This window comes from Nomascus leucogenys, chromosome 18 (assembly GCF_006542625.1).
Source record: "Nomascus leucogenys isolate Asia chromosome 18, Asia_NLE_v1, whole genome shotgun sequence".
In the NCBI taxonomy this organism is placed as follows: Eukaryota; Metazoa; Chordata; class Mammalia; order Primates; family Hylobatidae; genus Nomascus; species Nomascus leucogenys.
In genome coordinates, this window is record NC_044398.1 from 36,790,006 (window position 1) to 36,806,017 (window position 16,012).

Sequence of the window (16,012 nt, forward strand, 5' to 3'; positions counted from 1 at the left end):
GTAGGGACATTGGAAAACATCATTCTCAGTAAACTATCGCAAGGACAAAAAACCAAACACCGCATGTTCTCACTCATAGGTGGGAATTGAACAATGAGAACTCATGGACACAGGAAGGTGAACATCACACTCCGGGACTGTTGTGGGGTGGGGGGAGGGGGGAGGGACAGCATTAGGAGATACACCTAATGCTAAATGACGAGTTAATGGGTGCAGGAAATCAACATGGCACATGGATACATATGTAACAAACCTGCACATTGTGCACATGTACCCTAAAACCCTAAAGTATAATAAAAAAAAAAAAAAATAGTTGGAGACTTCAGTACCCAACTTTAATCAAGTGTAGAATCAGACAGAATGTAAGAAAAGATAGAAAAAGGAAAATAGAGGACTTGAACATCTCTTTTAACTAAGTATACATAACACACATATACAAAACCTTCTGCTCAAAGATAGCAGAATACATGTTTTTCTCAAGTGCACATGGGATATTCTCCAGGATAGATCACATGTTAGGCCACAAAACAAGTCTTAAAAAATCTAGAAAGTTTTAAATCATACAGAACATTTTTTCCAATCACAATGGAATAAACTAGAAATCAATACCAGAGGGAAAACTAAAAAATTCACCAATATGTGGAAGTCAAACAAAATACTCTCAAATAAACAAAAGGACAAAGAAGAAATCACAAAGAATATTAGAAAATACAAATGCTTCTTGGCATACAATGGGGGTATATCCCCATTAAACCCACTGCTAAGTTGAAAAGTCATTAATGGAACAATCATAAGTCAGGGACAGTCTGTACCTTGAGATTAATGACTATGAAAACACAACATACTAAAACTTATGAGACGCAAGGAAAGCAGTGCTAAGAGGGTAATTTATAACTCTAAATGAACAAGTTAGAAAAGCTCTTCAATCAATAAACTGACTTTACATCTTATGTAACTAGAAAACCAAAAGAAAATTATACCCAAAGACAGCAAAGGAAAAAAAACATTACAGCAGAGATAAAAGAAAAAGAGAACAGAAAAATAGAGAATATCAATGAAACCAAAAGTCTGTGTTTTTTTTTTTGGAAAGATCAACAAAATTGACAAACTTCTATCTTGGATGACTTAGAATAAAAGAAGGGTTACTCAAATTACTAAAATCAGAAAATGAGAGTGGGATTATGACTACCAATTTAACAGAAATAAAAAAGATTATAAGCACATATAATGAACATCTGTACACCAACAAATGGAATTAAATAGATAAAATGTTTTTTATGAATTTGTGTGTTCTTATGAATCTGGGTGCTCATAAAGAACATGATTAGATTTTGATAGACTGTGTGTTTCTAGGAATTATCCCATTTCATCTATTAAATTCTATTTGTTGGTGTTCAGATGTTCATAGTATGTCATTATAATATTTTTTATTACTGTTAAATTGGTAGTCATTTTCCCACTCTCATTTTCAGAAATAAGACCACACACCTACAACCATCTGATCTTTGACAAAACTGTCAAAAACAAGCAAAGGGGAATAAATTCCCTATTTAATAAATGTTGCTGGGATAGCTGGCTAACCATATGCAGAAAATTGAAACTGGACCCCTTTCTTTCACCTTATACAAAAAATAATTCAAGACGGATTAAATACTTAAATGTAAAACCCAAAACTCTATAAGAAAACCTAGGCGATACCACTTGGACATAGGCACGGGCAAAGATTTGATGATGAAAACACCAAAAATAATTGCAACAGAAGAAAAACTTGACAAAAGAAACTATCATCAGAGTGAACAGACAACCTGCAGAATGGGAGAAAATTTTTGGAATCTATCCATCTGACAAAGGTTAAATATCCAGAGTCTACAAGGAACTTAAACAAATTTACAAGAAAAAAACAAACAACCCCATTAAAAAGTGGGCAAAGGACATGAACAGACACTTCTCAAGAGAAGACATTCATGCAGCCAACAAACGTATGAAAAAAAGCTCAACATCACTGATCATTAGAGAAATGCAAATCAAAACCACAGTGAGATACTATCTGATGCCAGTCAGAATGGCGATTATTTAAAAGTCAAAAAACAACAGATGCTGGCAAGGTTACAGACAAAAAGAAATGTTTTTACACTGTCGATGGGAGTGTAAATTAGTTCAACCATTGTGGAAGACAGTGTGGTGATACCTCAAAGACCTAGAGGCAGAAATACCATTTGACCCAGCCATACCATTACTGGCTGTATGCCCAAAGGTATATAAATCATTCTACTTTAAAGATACATGCCTGTGTATGTTCATTGCAGCACTATTCACAACAACAAAGACATGAAATCAACCTAAATGCTTACGAACGATAGACTGGAAAAAGAAAATGTGGTACATATACACCATGGAATAATATGTTGCCATAAAAACGAATGAGATCATGTCTTTTGCAGGGACATGGATGGAGCTGGAAGCTATTATCCTTAGCAAACTAATGCAGGAACAGAAAACTAAACACCACATGTTCTCACTCATAAGTGGGAGCTGAATGATAAGAACACATGGACACATGAGGGTGAACAAACACACCCTGGAGCCTGCTGGAGGGAGAGCATCAGGAAGAACAGCTCATGGATGCTGGGGTTACTACCTAGGTGATGGGATGATCTGTGCAGCAAACTACCACGGCATACATTTACCTATGTAACAAATCTGCACATCCTGCACGTGTACCCCGGAACTTAAAATAAAAGTTGATGAAAAATAAAAAATTTAAAAAAATTGTGAAGAAATAGAAAATCAGAACAGACCTACAATGGTAAGGAGATTGAATTAGTTATAAAAACCTCTCAACAAAGAAAAGTCCAGGACCAGATGGCTTCACTGGTAAATTCTGCCGAATATGTAAGGAAAAATCCTTTGCAAACTCTTCCAAAAATCTGTAGGTGATGGAACACTTCTAAACGAAATCTATAAAGGCCAGCACTGCACTAATACAAAAGCCAGACAAAGACACTGTAAGAACGCTATACACCAAAATCCCTTATCAATATTAGCGCAAAAATCCTCGACAAAATACTGCAAACTGAATTCCACAGTTTATTAAAAGATTTGTATATCCCCAACAAATGAGATTTATTTCCATAATTTAAAAATGATTCAACATTAAAAAATCAGTATTACACACTTCATTAGTAGAATTAAGACAACTACATGATCTCCATTGATAAAGAAAAGTATTTGATAAAATTCAATATCTGTTTTGATTAAGACACTCAAATTAAGAATAGAGAAAAGTTCTTCAACATGAAGAAGGCCATATATGAAAATACACAGCTAAAATACTCAATGCTGAAAGATAAAAAATGTTTCCCCTAAGATCAAGAGCAATACAAGGATGTCCATTTTCATTGTGTCCATTCAACATAGTATGGAAATTTAAGCCAGAGCAATTAGGCAGGAAATAAAAATAAAAGGCATCCAAATTGCAAAGAGGAGGCAAAATTGTCCCTGTTTATGAATGATATGATCTTACATGTGAAAACCCTAAAGATTCCACAAAAAACTGTAAGAGCTAATAAATAAATTTAGTAAAGTAGCAAGATACAAAATTGACATGCAAAAATTAGTTGCATTTCTATAGACTAACAATAAAAAATCAAATGAAATTAAGATAACAATTCTATTTACAATAGCACCTCACAAATAAAATACTTAGGAATAAATTAAGTGAAGGAGGCAAAAATAGGTATACTGAGAACCACGAAACATTGTTAAAAGAATTTAAAGATAGAAATAAATCGAAAGACATTTTATGTTTAAAGATTAGAAGGCTTAATATTGTTAGACTGACAATACTAGCCCAAGACATCTACAGATTTAGTGTAATCTTTACCAAAATCTCAACAGCATTTTTGTTGCAGAAATAGAAAAATCCATATAAAATTCACATGGAATCTCAAGAGATTACAAATACTACCCCTTAGCCCCTCAAAAAATCTTCAAAAGGAGAAAGCAGAGTAATTGTGTTTTCTGATTTCAATATTTATTACAAAGCTACAGCAATCAAAACAATGTAGTACTGGTTTAAAGACAGATATATAGACCAATGAACAGTATAGAAAGCATAGAAATAAACCTTTATGTATATGGTTGATTGATTTTTAAAAAATGTTGCCAAGACTATCTAATCTGGAACAGGACAGTAGGTTCAACAAATGGTGCTGTAAAAACTGCATGTCCACGTGCAAAAGAATGAAACTGGGCCCTTACTATATGCCATTACAGAAGTTAACCCGAAATGAATCAAAATCTAAATATACGAGATAAAACTACAAAAATCTTAGTAGAGAACATAGGAGAACACCTTTATGACATTGGATTTGATAATAATTTTTTGGATATGACACCAAAAGCACAGATAACGAAAGAAAAAAGTCAAAAACTGAACTTTGTCCATGCTAATTACATTTTTATGCATCAAAGGAGAGTATCACGAAAGTGAAAAGACAGTCCACAGAATGGAAAAGAACATTTGCAAATTAAGTATCTGATAAGAGATTAATATCCGTAATATATAAAGAACTCCTACATATCAACAACAAAAATCAAACAAGTCCAACAAAAATTAAGCAAAAGACTTAAGTAGACATTTCTCCAAAGAAGATATACAAATGTCCAATAAGCACATGAAAAGAGGCTCAACATCACTAGTCATTAGGGAAATGCCAATGAAAACCACAATGAGATACAACTTCACATCCATTGGGATGGCTATTATCAAAAAAGATAAAATATCAAGTGTTGGAGAGACTGTAGAAAAATTGGACCCATTGTGCATTGTTGCTAGGAGCGTAAAATGGTGCATCCACTGTGGTAGACGGCTTGGCAGTTCCTCAGAAAGTTAAACATAGAATTACCATATGATCCATGAATTCCACTTGTAAATATGTATATACCCGAAAGAAGTGACAGCAGAAACTCAAACAGATATGTGTTTGCCAGTATTCATAGCAGCATTATTCACAATAGCCAGATGGTAAACTAACCCAAGTATTCGTCAACACATGAATGGGTAAACAAAAAGTGGTACATACACATGCAGAGAAATATTATTCAGCCATAGAAACGGATGAAATTTGATAGATGGCGTAACATGGATGTACCTTGAAAACCTTTTGCTAAGTGAAATAGGTCAGATAGAAAAAGTCAAATATTGTATGTTTGTGTGAATATATTGTATAACTCCACTTACGTGAGATACCTGTGGTGGACAATTCATACATACAGGAAACAGAATAGAGATTACCAGGAGTCGGAAGAGGGAGAAATGGGTAGTAATTGTTCGGTGAGTAGAGATTTTCAGTATGTGAGGATGAGAAAATTCTGGAGATGCATGGTGGTGATGGGTGCAAAACTGTGAATGTACTTAATGTCAAGGAATTGTACACTTAAAACTAGTTAAAATGGTCGATTTTATGTTGTATATATTTTATCAAAATTAATAACTTAAAAAATCTAATAGCATGGATTGTAGATCAGGTAGACACAAGTTATAAGACCCAAGTTTGAATCCGCTAAATGTCTAGGGCATGCTACTTAACCTGTCTGAGCCAGTTTCCTCCTCTCCCCAGGGCTAAACATCATCCCCACCCCTACTTCATGGCTGGTGGTAAAGATAAGCGGGAAACGTGGGCTGTTGCAGGGGACCCCACAGCGCAGGCCCCCAGTGCACGGTCACTAGGTCAGCCTGAAATCAGAGGCCCAGGCTGAAGGAAGTGAGCAAGGAAGCCAGTAGGTGAGGAAGGCATGGAGACTGAGGACTTGTCAGCCTGGAGCAGGAAACGTTCCTGGGGAACACAACAGTATTAAGCAGGAAAACAAAATGAAACAAAAAGGACATTTCCTGCATTAATAAGAGGACAATGAAGCCTATTTATTCTAGATGAGGTCATTTTTGGGGAAGTATAAAAATGGTGCTTCATGCAAGGAAGTATCTCTCCAAAAGAGTGGGCTGGCTCAGGAGGATGTGTGCCCCAGGTCATGGGGTTCTGTGAGCAGAGATAAAGGGTCCCTGCCCCAAGCGGGATGGGAAGAGATTGAGCTTGACCAGCTTTGAGGCCCTTACAGTCTCCAGGTCCTAAGCACTTTCTGAACTATGAGTCTTGAAATCCAGCAAACAAGGCAGAGCAGAGGGAACATGATTCAGGCAAAAACCCACAGCTTCCCCACCCCATCTTCCCATCACCTGCATTTGCTGAGGTTGGACCACAAAAGCCCTCTGGGGCCACCACCTAGCTAGGGAGTCCAGTGAGCTGTTGGGGTCCTGAGCGGTTTGGGGAGAGGCCCCTGGAATCTTATGGGCAGCAACATCTGGTGCAATGGCAGCCTGGGGCAGGCCGATGTGTGGGGCAGCCAGCCAGCACCTGCCATCCAGTGCCGGAGGTTGGGAGCACTGGAGAATGGAAGGACAAGAGGGCTCAGCCAGGACCCAGAGGCCCATCCAGTCCTTACCCTGTGCACAGGCTGGAACACCTTGTGCCTCCCTACCTAGCACGTAAGCATGGCTAGCTCCTTGGGGGGTTGGATGTGCTCAGCACCCTGCTTGGCATGCGGCAAGTGCTGAATGTTATTTCACATTCACCACCTGTACCCAGAGACCTTCCCCATCCATCCCAGGCCTGAGCTGTGCCCTCACTGGGGTCCCAGGCAGAACACTAGGGGAGTGGGTAGAGGACTTGTAGCAGGGGGCAGCTGAGAGGACCCTTTGGACCCTTTACTGCCACTCTGGAACAATAGACTCAACAAGGCTGCCAGCCCCCCATGAAGTCCATCCGTTGTCCAAGTCCAATCAGATGCCCAAGAGGAGAATCACCACCCCTAAGGATCAAGGGGCAAGGCCTGTCCAGGGCATCTGTGCTAAGGATCAAGGGGGCAAGACCTGTCCAGGGCATCTTGGAAGTCCCTAAGCTGAACAGGGAGGAGGGACTTCCAGCAAGCAGGGAGCCCCCGCCATTGCTGGCTTTGCTTAGGAACTGGTGGGTTGGGGTCTGTGTTCCCCAAGCATCAGCATACAGGGGAAACTATAAACATCAGAGGGAGTTCAACCTGCGATGCTGGAAACAGCCCAGCACAGGAAGCCTGAGTCTTGTCCCACCACCTGCCTCTGGGTACTTCTCCAACCTCCAGGGGTCACCCCTGACCAGGAAGCCAGATAGAAAAATACCTGAGCTACTCACAGTCCAGGATTGTAGTGAGGTTGCCAGGAGTGCAGGGGGAGGGCTTTGGAGACCAGAAAGGGCTTCAACATTCTCCTGAAGATTGCACCACTGCTACTAGTGAGTAAGCATAGAGTGTATTCCCACCCAGCAGGAGGAGTGGGAAAGGGAACCAAGACAACTTCTCCTAGGCTTAACACTGGCCCCCTTTCCTTCTTTGAGAGCCAGAAGGTGCCTAATGCACATCCCAGCTTTCCCAGGGCCAACCCAAGACAGACCAAACTGTTCCTGAAAGTGCAGAGACTGTCATGTGGCTCTCCAAGTTGTAGAAGGAGCGCTTATATTGCAGTATTTCAGAATCTTCTCCTTGTGGCCTTAGCCATGGATTGCACTCCGGTCTTGGTAGTCTTGGAAGTTTATGGAGACTGCGTGTGGGTGGTGGTAGAAGATTCTCCAGCCAGGGCTTTAGTACTTGAAGCTCCCCAAACTAAGTGGCAGAGAAGGCAGCAGCAACAGCAAGAAGAGTGCCAAGAAGGGTTCACTATGGCAGTAGCTCCCCATTTTCTGGCTGCTCCTGTGACCCCACCTCACTCTTAGGTCCCTGTGCCAGGGCCCTGGTAGGCTGAGCACAGGCTACCTCTGGCCACCTTCTCTGCTGCCTCCCCCTGTGCCCAGGGGCTGCAACCCTCATGCTCTGTCACCAGTGCACACTGAGGTCCTCCACCTGGAAAATGCCCAGGTTACAGAGACTAGGGTCAGCAGCTGGCTCTGAGAGACTTGCCTCCAGCTACCTGCCTGGCTGTCCCCCTACCCTGGGGGCAGAATTCTCTGTTATGATTGACAGGAAGGGTGACATGGTGACTGTGACCTGCAGCTCTGCCCAATGTCCTGCATGTTGACAACACCAGGGGGAGTCATAGGATCTATAAAGGGGGTGTAAGACAAAACCTCTATTTCCCTTACAATAGCCCTGACAGTGTCCCTTAAACCACCACCTGCCCCCAAGATCCTGCCTTTTTGTTTACTGGGAAAGTTAGCCCAGGTGACTTAGGTGAGGACATCACTGTGGGTGAGGAGGTCAAGGACTGGGAGGCCAGAGTGTTGGCAGTGAGAGGTCATTTGCATGATACTGAGGTCCCCCAGGGGATGGCAGACCTGGAGGGAGATGGAAACTGCAGTGTTACCAGTGTCCTTTGAATGAGGGACATTCTGGTTCTCTACTGCTGTGCACCAGGCCACCCCACACTTAGGGACACAGAACAAGGCCCATTTTATCACACTCACAAGTTCTGAGGGTCAGACACTCAGGGCAGAGTGGGGAGGGCTCCACATGTCTGCAGCCCCTGATGGGAAGGCTTGAGCAGCCCAACATGACTTGAAGGATTGGACACTGGAATTTCTGGAGGCTCCTCCACTCACAAGCGTGGGTTCTGGCGGCAGGAGGACTCAAAATCTGGGCTCAGCTAGAACTGTGAATGGAGACTCTGCATGTGGCCTCCCTGTATGACCTGGGCTTCCTCTCAGCATGGTGGCTTAAAGGTGCTCGGGCTTTAACAGGTGGCTCAGAGTTCCAAGAATAAGTATTTTCAGTGAGCAAGTCAGAAATTGAAGAGCCTTTTTTTTTTTTTCCATTTTCTTTTTTTAAATTTAATTTTATTATTATTATACTTTAAGTTTTAGGGTACATGTGCACAATGTGCAGGTTTGTTACATATGTATACATGTGCCATGTTGGTGTGCTGCACCCATTAACTCCTCATTTAGCATTAGGTATATCTCCTAATGCTATCCCTCTCCCTCCCCCACCCCACAACAGTCCCCAGAGTGCGATATTCCCCTTCCTATGTCCATGTGTTCTCATTGTTCAATTCACACCTATGAGTGAGAGCATGTGGTGTTTGGTTTTTTGTCCTTGCGATAGTTTGCTGAGAATGATGGTTTCCCACTTCATCCATGTCCCTACAAAGGACATGAACTCATCATTTTTTATGGCTGCATAGTATTCCATGGTGGATATGTGCCACATTTTCTTAATCCAGTCTATCGTTGTTGGACATTTGGGTTGGTTCCAAGTCTTTGCTATTGTGAATAGTGCCGCAATAAACATACATGTGCCTGTGTCTTTATAGCAGCATGATTTATAATCCTTTGGGTATATACCCAGTAATGGGATGGCTGGGTCAAATGGTATTTCTAGTTCTAGATCCTTGAGGAATCGCCACACTGACTTCCACAATGGTTGAACTAGTTTACAGTCCCACCAACAGTGTAAAAGTGTTCCTATTTCTCCACTTCCTCTCCAGCACCTGTTGTTTGCTGACTTTTTAATGATGGCCATTCTAAACTGGTGTGAGATGGTATCTCACTGTGGTTTTGATTTGCATTTCTCTGATGGCCAGTGATGATGAGCATTTTTTCATGTGGTTTTGGCTGCATTAATGTCTTCTTTTGAGAAGTGTCTGTTCATATCCTTTGCCCACTTTTTGATGGGGCTGTTTGTTTTTTTCTTGTAAGTTTGTTTGAGTTCATTGTAGATTCTGGATATTAGCCCTTTGACAGATGAGCAGGTTGCAAAAATTTTCTCCCATTTTGTAGGTTGCCTGTTCACTCTGATGGTAGTTTCTTTTGCTGTGCAGAAGCTCTTTAGTTTAATTAGATCCCATTTGTCAATTTTGGCTTTTGTTGCCATTGCTTTTGGTGTTTTAGACATGAAGTCCTTGCCCATGCCTATGTCCTGAATGGTATTGCCTAGATTTTCTTCTAGGGTTTTTATGGTTTTAGGTCTAACATGTAAGTCTTTAATCCATCTTGAATTAATTTTTGTATGAGGTGTAAGGAAGGGATCCAGTTTCAGCTTTCTACATATGGCTAGCCAGTTTTCCCAGCACCATTTATTAAATAGGGAATCTTTTCCCCATTGCTTGTTTTTGTCAGGTTTGTCAAAGATCCGATAGTTGTAGATAGGCGGCGTTATTTCTGAGGGCTCTATTCTGTTCCATTGATCTATGTCTCTGTTGTGGTACCAGTACCATGCTGTTCTGGTTACTGTAGCCTTGTAGTATAGTTTGAAGTCAGGTAGCGTGATGCCTCCAGCTTTGTTCTTTTGGCTTAGGATTGACTTGGCGATGCAGGCTCTTTTTTGGTTCCATATGAACTTTAAAGTAGTTTTTTCCAATTCTGTGAAGAAAGTCATTGGTAGCTTGATGGAGATGGCATTGAATCTATAAATTACCTTGGGCAGTATGGCCATTTTCACAATATTGATTCTTCCAACCCATGAGCATGGAATGTTCTTCCATTTGTTTGTATCCTCTTTTATTTCATTGAGCAGTGGTTTGTAGTTCTCCTTGAAGAGGTCCTTCACATCCCTTGTAAGTTGGGTTCCTAGGTATTTTCTTCCCTTTGAAGCAATTGTGAATGGGAGTTCACTCATGATTTGGCTTTCTGTGTGTTATTGGTGTACAAGAATGCTTGTGATTTTTGTACATTGATTTTGTATCCTGAGACTTTGCTGAAGTTGCTTATCAGCTTAAGGAGATTTGGGGCTGAAACAATGGGGTTTTCTAGATATACAATCCTGTCATCTGCAAACAGGGACAATTTGACTTCCTCTTTTCCTAATCGAATACCCTTTATTTCCTTCTCCTGCCTGATTGCCCTGGCCAGAACTTCCAACACAATGTTGAATAGGAGTGGTGAGAGAGGGCATCCCTGTCTTGTGCCAGTTTTCAAAGGGAATGCTTCCAGTTTTTGCCCATTCAGTATGATATTGGCTGTGGGTTTGTCATAGACAGCTCTTATTATTTTGAGATACGTCTCATCAATACCTAATTTATTGAGAGTTTTTAGCATGAAGCATTGTTGAATTTTGTCAAAGGCCTTTTCTGCATCTATTGAGATAATCATGTGGTTTTTGTCTTTGGTTCTGTTTATATGCTGGATTACATTTATTGATTTGCATATGTTGAACCAGCCTTGCATCCCAGGGATGAAGCCCACTTGATCATGGTGGATAAGTTTTTGATGTGCTGCTGGATTCAGTTTGCCAGTATTTTATTGAGGATTTTTGCATCAATGTTCATCAAGGATATTGGTCTAAAATTCTCTTTTTTGGTTATGTCTCTGCCAGGCTTTGGTATCAGGATGATGCTGGCCTCATAAAATGAGTTAGGGAGGATTCCCTCTTTTTCTATTGATTAGTTTCCATGGAATAGTTTCAGAAGGAATGGTACCCAATACAGGAGCAACCAGATTCATAAAGCAAGCCCTTAGTGACCTACAAAGAGATTTAGACTCCCACACAATAATAATGGGAGACTTTAACATCCCACTGTCAACATTAGACAGATCAACGAGACAGAAAGTTAACAAGGATACCCAGGAATTGAACTCAGCTCTGCACCAAGTGGACCTAATAGACATCTACAGAACTCTCCACCCCAAATCAACAGAATATACATTTTTTTCAGCACCACACCACACCTATTCCAAAATTGACCACATAGTTGGAAGTAAAGCACTCCTCAGCAAATGTAAAAGAACACAAATTATAACAACTGTCTCTCAGACCACAGTGCAATCAAACTAGAACTCAGGATTAAGAAACTTACTCAAAACCGCTCAACTGCATGGAAACTGAACAACCTGCTCCTGAATGACTACTGGGTACATAACGAAATGAAGGCAGAAATAAAGATATTCTTTGAAACCAACGAGAACAAAGACGCAACATACCAGAATCTCTGGGACACATTCAAAGCAGTGTGTAGAGTGAAATTTATAGCACTAAATGCCCACAAGAGGAAACAGGAAAGATAAAAAATTGACACCCTAACATCACAATTAAAAGAACTAGAAAAGCAAGAGAAAATACATTCAAAAGCTAGCAGAAGGCAAGAAATAACTAAAATCAGAGCAGAACTGAAGGAAATAGAGATACAAAAAACCCTTCAAAAAATTAATGAATCCAGGAGCTGGTTTTTTGAAAAGATCAACAAAATTGATAGACTGCTAGCAAGACTAATAAAGAAGAAAACAGAGAAGAATCAAATAGATGCAATAAAAATTGATAAAGGGGATATCACCACCGATCCCACAGAAATACAAACTACCATCAGAGAATACTATAAACACATCTATGCAAATAAACTAGAAAATCTAGAAGAAATGGATAAATTCCTCGACACATACACCCTCCCAAGACTAAACCAGGTAGAAGTTCAATCTCTGAATAGACCAATAACAGGCTCTGAAATTGTGGCAATAATCAATAGCTTACCAACCAAAAAAAGTCCAGGACCAGATGGATTCACAGCCGAATTCTACCAGAGGTACAAGGAGGAATTGTAGAGCCTTTTATGGCATCACCTTGGGAATCACACAATGTCACTTCCACTGTACTCTATTAATCCAAGCAGTCAGTGGGATACCAAGAGTCAATGGGAGGGAACACAGGCCCCATCTCTAGGGCAGGAGTGTGAATGAGTTCACATCCCAGTGTCAAAACTGCTGCATGACCAGGGCTTTGAATGGCAGAGAGGGTATAGCATGTGGAAAAACATTGGCACAACCAAGTGGGATTCAAACGGGATTCAGAAGTCAGAGTGTTACTGTAAAACATTTGTAGAAATACCTTAATCAATTTTATTTTCTCCATTTTTGTATGCACAAGGGTGGCATACGATTTTAGAAAATTTCTAGCAGGTGTATATGTTCTGGCTCTGTGTTCCTACCCAAATCTCATCTTGAATTATAATTCAAATTGCAACCCCCACGTGTTGAGTGAGAGACCTCGTAGGAAGTGGTCGAATCATGGAGGTGATGTGCTGTTCTCGTGATAGTGAGTGAGTTTGCATGAGATCTGATGGTTTTGTGAGGGGCTTTCCCCCCTTCATTCTGCATTTCTCTCATTCTTCTCCTTCCTGCCATCATGTGAAGGACGTGTTTGCCTCCCCTTTCGCCACAACTGTAGGTTTCCTGAGGCCTCCCCAGCCATGCTGAACTGTGAGTCAATTAAATCTCTCTTTCCTTTATAAATTGCCCAGTCTTGAGCAGGTCTTTACAGCGGCATGAGAACAGACTACTGCAATAAATTGGTATCAGGTAGTGGGGTGCTGCTGTAAAGATATCAAAAAATGTGGAAGTGACTTTGGAACTGGGTAACAGGCAGAGATTGGAACAGTTTGGAGGGCTCACAAGAAAACAGGCAGGATGATGTGGGAAAGTTTGGAACTTCCTAGAGACTTGTTGAATGGCTTTGACCAAAATGCTGATAGTGATATGTATAATGAAGTCCAGGCTGAGGTGGTCTCAGATGGAGATAAGTAACTTGTTGGGAACTAGTATAAAGGTGCTTCTTGCTATGTTTTAACAAAGAGGCTGGTGGCATTTTGCCCCGGCCCTGGAGGTCTGTGGAACTTTGAACTTGAGAGAGATGATTTAGGGTATCTGGGGGAAGAAATTTCTAAGCAACAAAGGGTTCAAGAGGAAGCACAGCATAAAAGTTTAGAAAATTTGCAGCCTGAAGATGTGATAGCAATGCAAAACCCATTTTCTGGGGGAAATTCAAGCCTGCTGCAGAAATTTGCATAAATAATGAAGAGATGAATGTTAATCATGAGGACAATGGGGAAAATGTCTCCAGGTCATCTCAGAGACCTACAGCAGCTCCTCCCATCACAGGCCCAGAGACCTAGGAGGTAAAAATGGTTTTGTGGGCCAGGCTCATTGGCCATTGGCTCTCATCTCCTCTATGCAGCCTTGGAACATAGTGCCCTGCATCTCAGTTGCTTCAGCTCCTGCCGTGGTTAAAGGGGCCAAGGTACAACTTGAGCCATTGTTTCAGAGGGTTCAAGCCCCAAGCCTTGGAAGCTTGCACATGGTGTTGGGCCTGTGGGTGCACAGAAGTCAAGAATTGAGGTTTGGGGCCAGGTGTGGTGGCTCACGTGAGCCTGTAATCCCAGCACCTTGGGAGGCCAAGGCCAGCGGATCTCCTGAGGCCAGGAGTTCAAGACCAGCCTGGCCAACATGGTGAAACTCTGTCTGTACTAAAAATAGAAAAATTAGCCTGGCATGGTGGCAGGTGCCTGTAATCCCAGCTACCTGGGAGGCTGAAGTGGAGAATCACTTAAACCCAGGAGGTAGAGGTCACAGTGAGCTGAGATCATGCCACTGCACTCCAGCCTGGGCAACAGAGTGAGACTCCATGTCAGGAGAAAAAAAAAAAGAATTGAGGTTGGGGAATCTCTGCCTAGATTTCAGAGGACGTGTGGAAACACCTGGATGAACAGGCAGAAGTTGTTACGAGGGCAGGGCCCTGATGGAGAACCTCTTTTAGGGCAGTGCAGAAGGGAAATGTGGGGCTGGAGCTCCCTCACAGAGTCCCCACTTGGGCACTGCCTAGTGGAGCTGTGAGAAGAGGACAACTGCCCTTCAAATCCAAGAATGGTAGATCCAAGGACAACTTGCACCTTGTGCCTGGAAAAGCCACAGGCACTCAAAGGCAGCCCAAGAAAGCAGCTGGGAGGGTGGCTGTACCCTGTAAAGTCACAGGGCCAGAGCTGCCCAAGGCTGTGGCAGCCCACATCTTGCACCAGCATGACCTGGGTGTGAGACATGGAGTCAAAGGAAGTCATTTTGGAACTGTAAGGTTTAATGACTGCCCTACTGGGTTTCAAACTTGCATGGGGCCTGTAGTCCCTTTGTTTTGGCCAATTTCTCCCATTTGGAATGGGTGTATTTACCCAATGCCTGTACTTGCATTATATCTAGGAAATAACTAACTTTCTTTTGATTTTACAGGTTCATGGGTGGAAAGGACTTGCCTTGTCTCAGACGAGACTTTGAACTTGGACTTTTGGGTTAATGCTGGAATGAGTTAAGACTTTGGCAGTGTTGGAAAGGCATGATTGTGTTTTGAAATATGAGGACATGAGATTTGGGAGGGACCAGGGGTGGAATAATATGGCCTGCCTCTGTTTCCCCACCCAAATCTAATCTTGAATTATAATCCTAGTTGTAATCCCCATATGTAGGGGGAGGGACTTAGTGGGAGGTGATTGAATCATGGGGGTGGTTGCCCTGTGCTGTTCTCATGATAGTGAGTGAGTTCTCAGGCAATCTAATGGGTTTGTGAGGGGCTTTTACCCCCTTCATTCTGCACTTCTCTCATTCTTCTCCTTCCTGCCACCCTGTGAAGAAGGACCTATTTTGCTTCCCCTTCCACCATGATTGTAAGTCTCCCGAGGCCTCCACAGCCACACTGAACTGTGAGTCAATTAAACCTCTTTCCTTTATAAATTACCCAGTCTCAGGCAGTTCTTTATAGCAGTGTGAGAATGGATTAATACAGCCTAAAATAGATCTTTCTTTATATAACTTAAAAATTGCAAGTGATGAAAAGCATTTGAGTTGGTTGGTTGTCAGTTTGTTTCCCCTCTTTTGGAGTTGTATTTAGTATAACAGAATATCTTAAATTAGTGGTCTTTTATAATCAATGACATTGGGTGTACTTCTCCCCAGCATATTACGGTTCCCTTGCTTCATGCCTTCCATGACAGTTGTTATTATCATATTTTACCATTTATGCCTAATGATTAAACATCTCCTTGTGGTCTTAATTTGCATTTTCTAATTACCCTAGAGACTTCGTCCGTTCACATGATTTTGGTCGTTAATGGTTCCTCTTTGAAGTGCCTATTCATGTCTGTGTCCACTCTTTGCTTTGGGTGTTCCTCTCTTTCACACTAATTCATTAAAAGTATATATCCTGGATATTAATCCTTTATCAATTGCTGCAAGTATCTTCT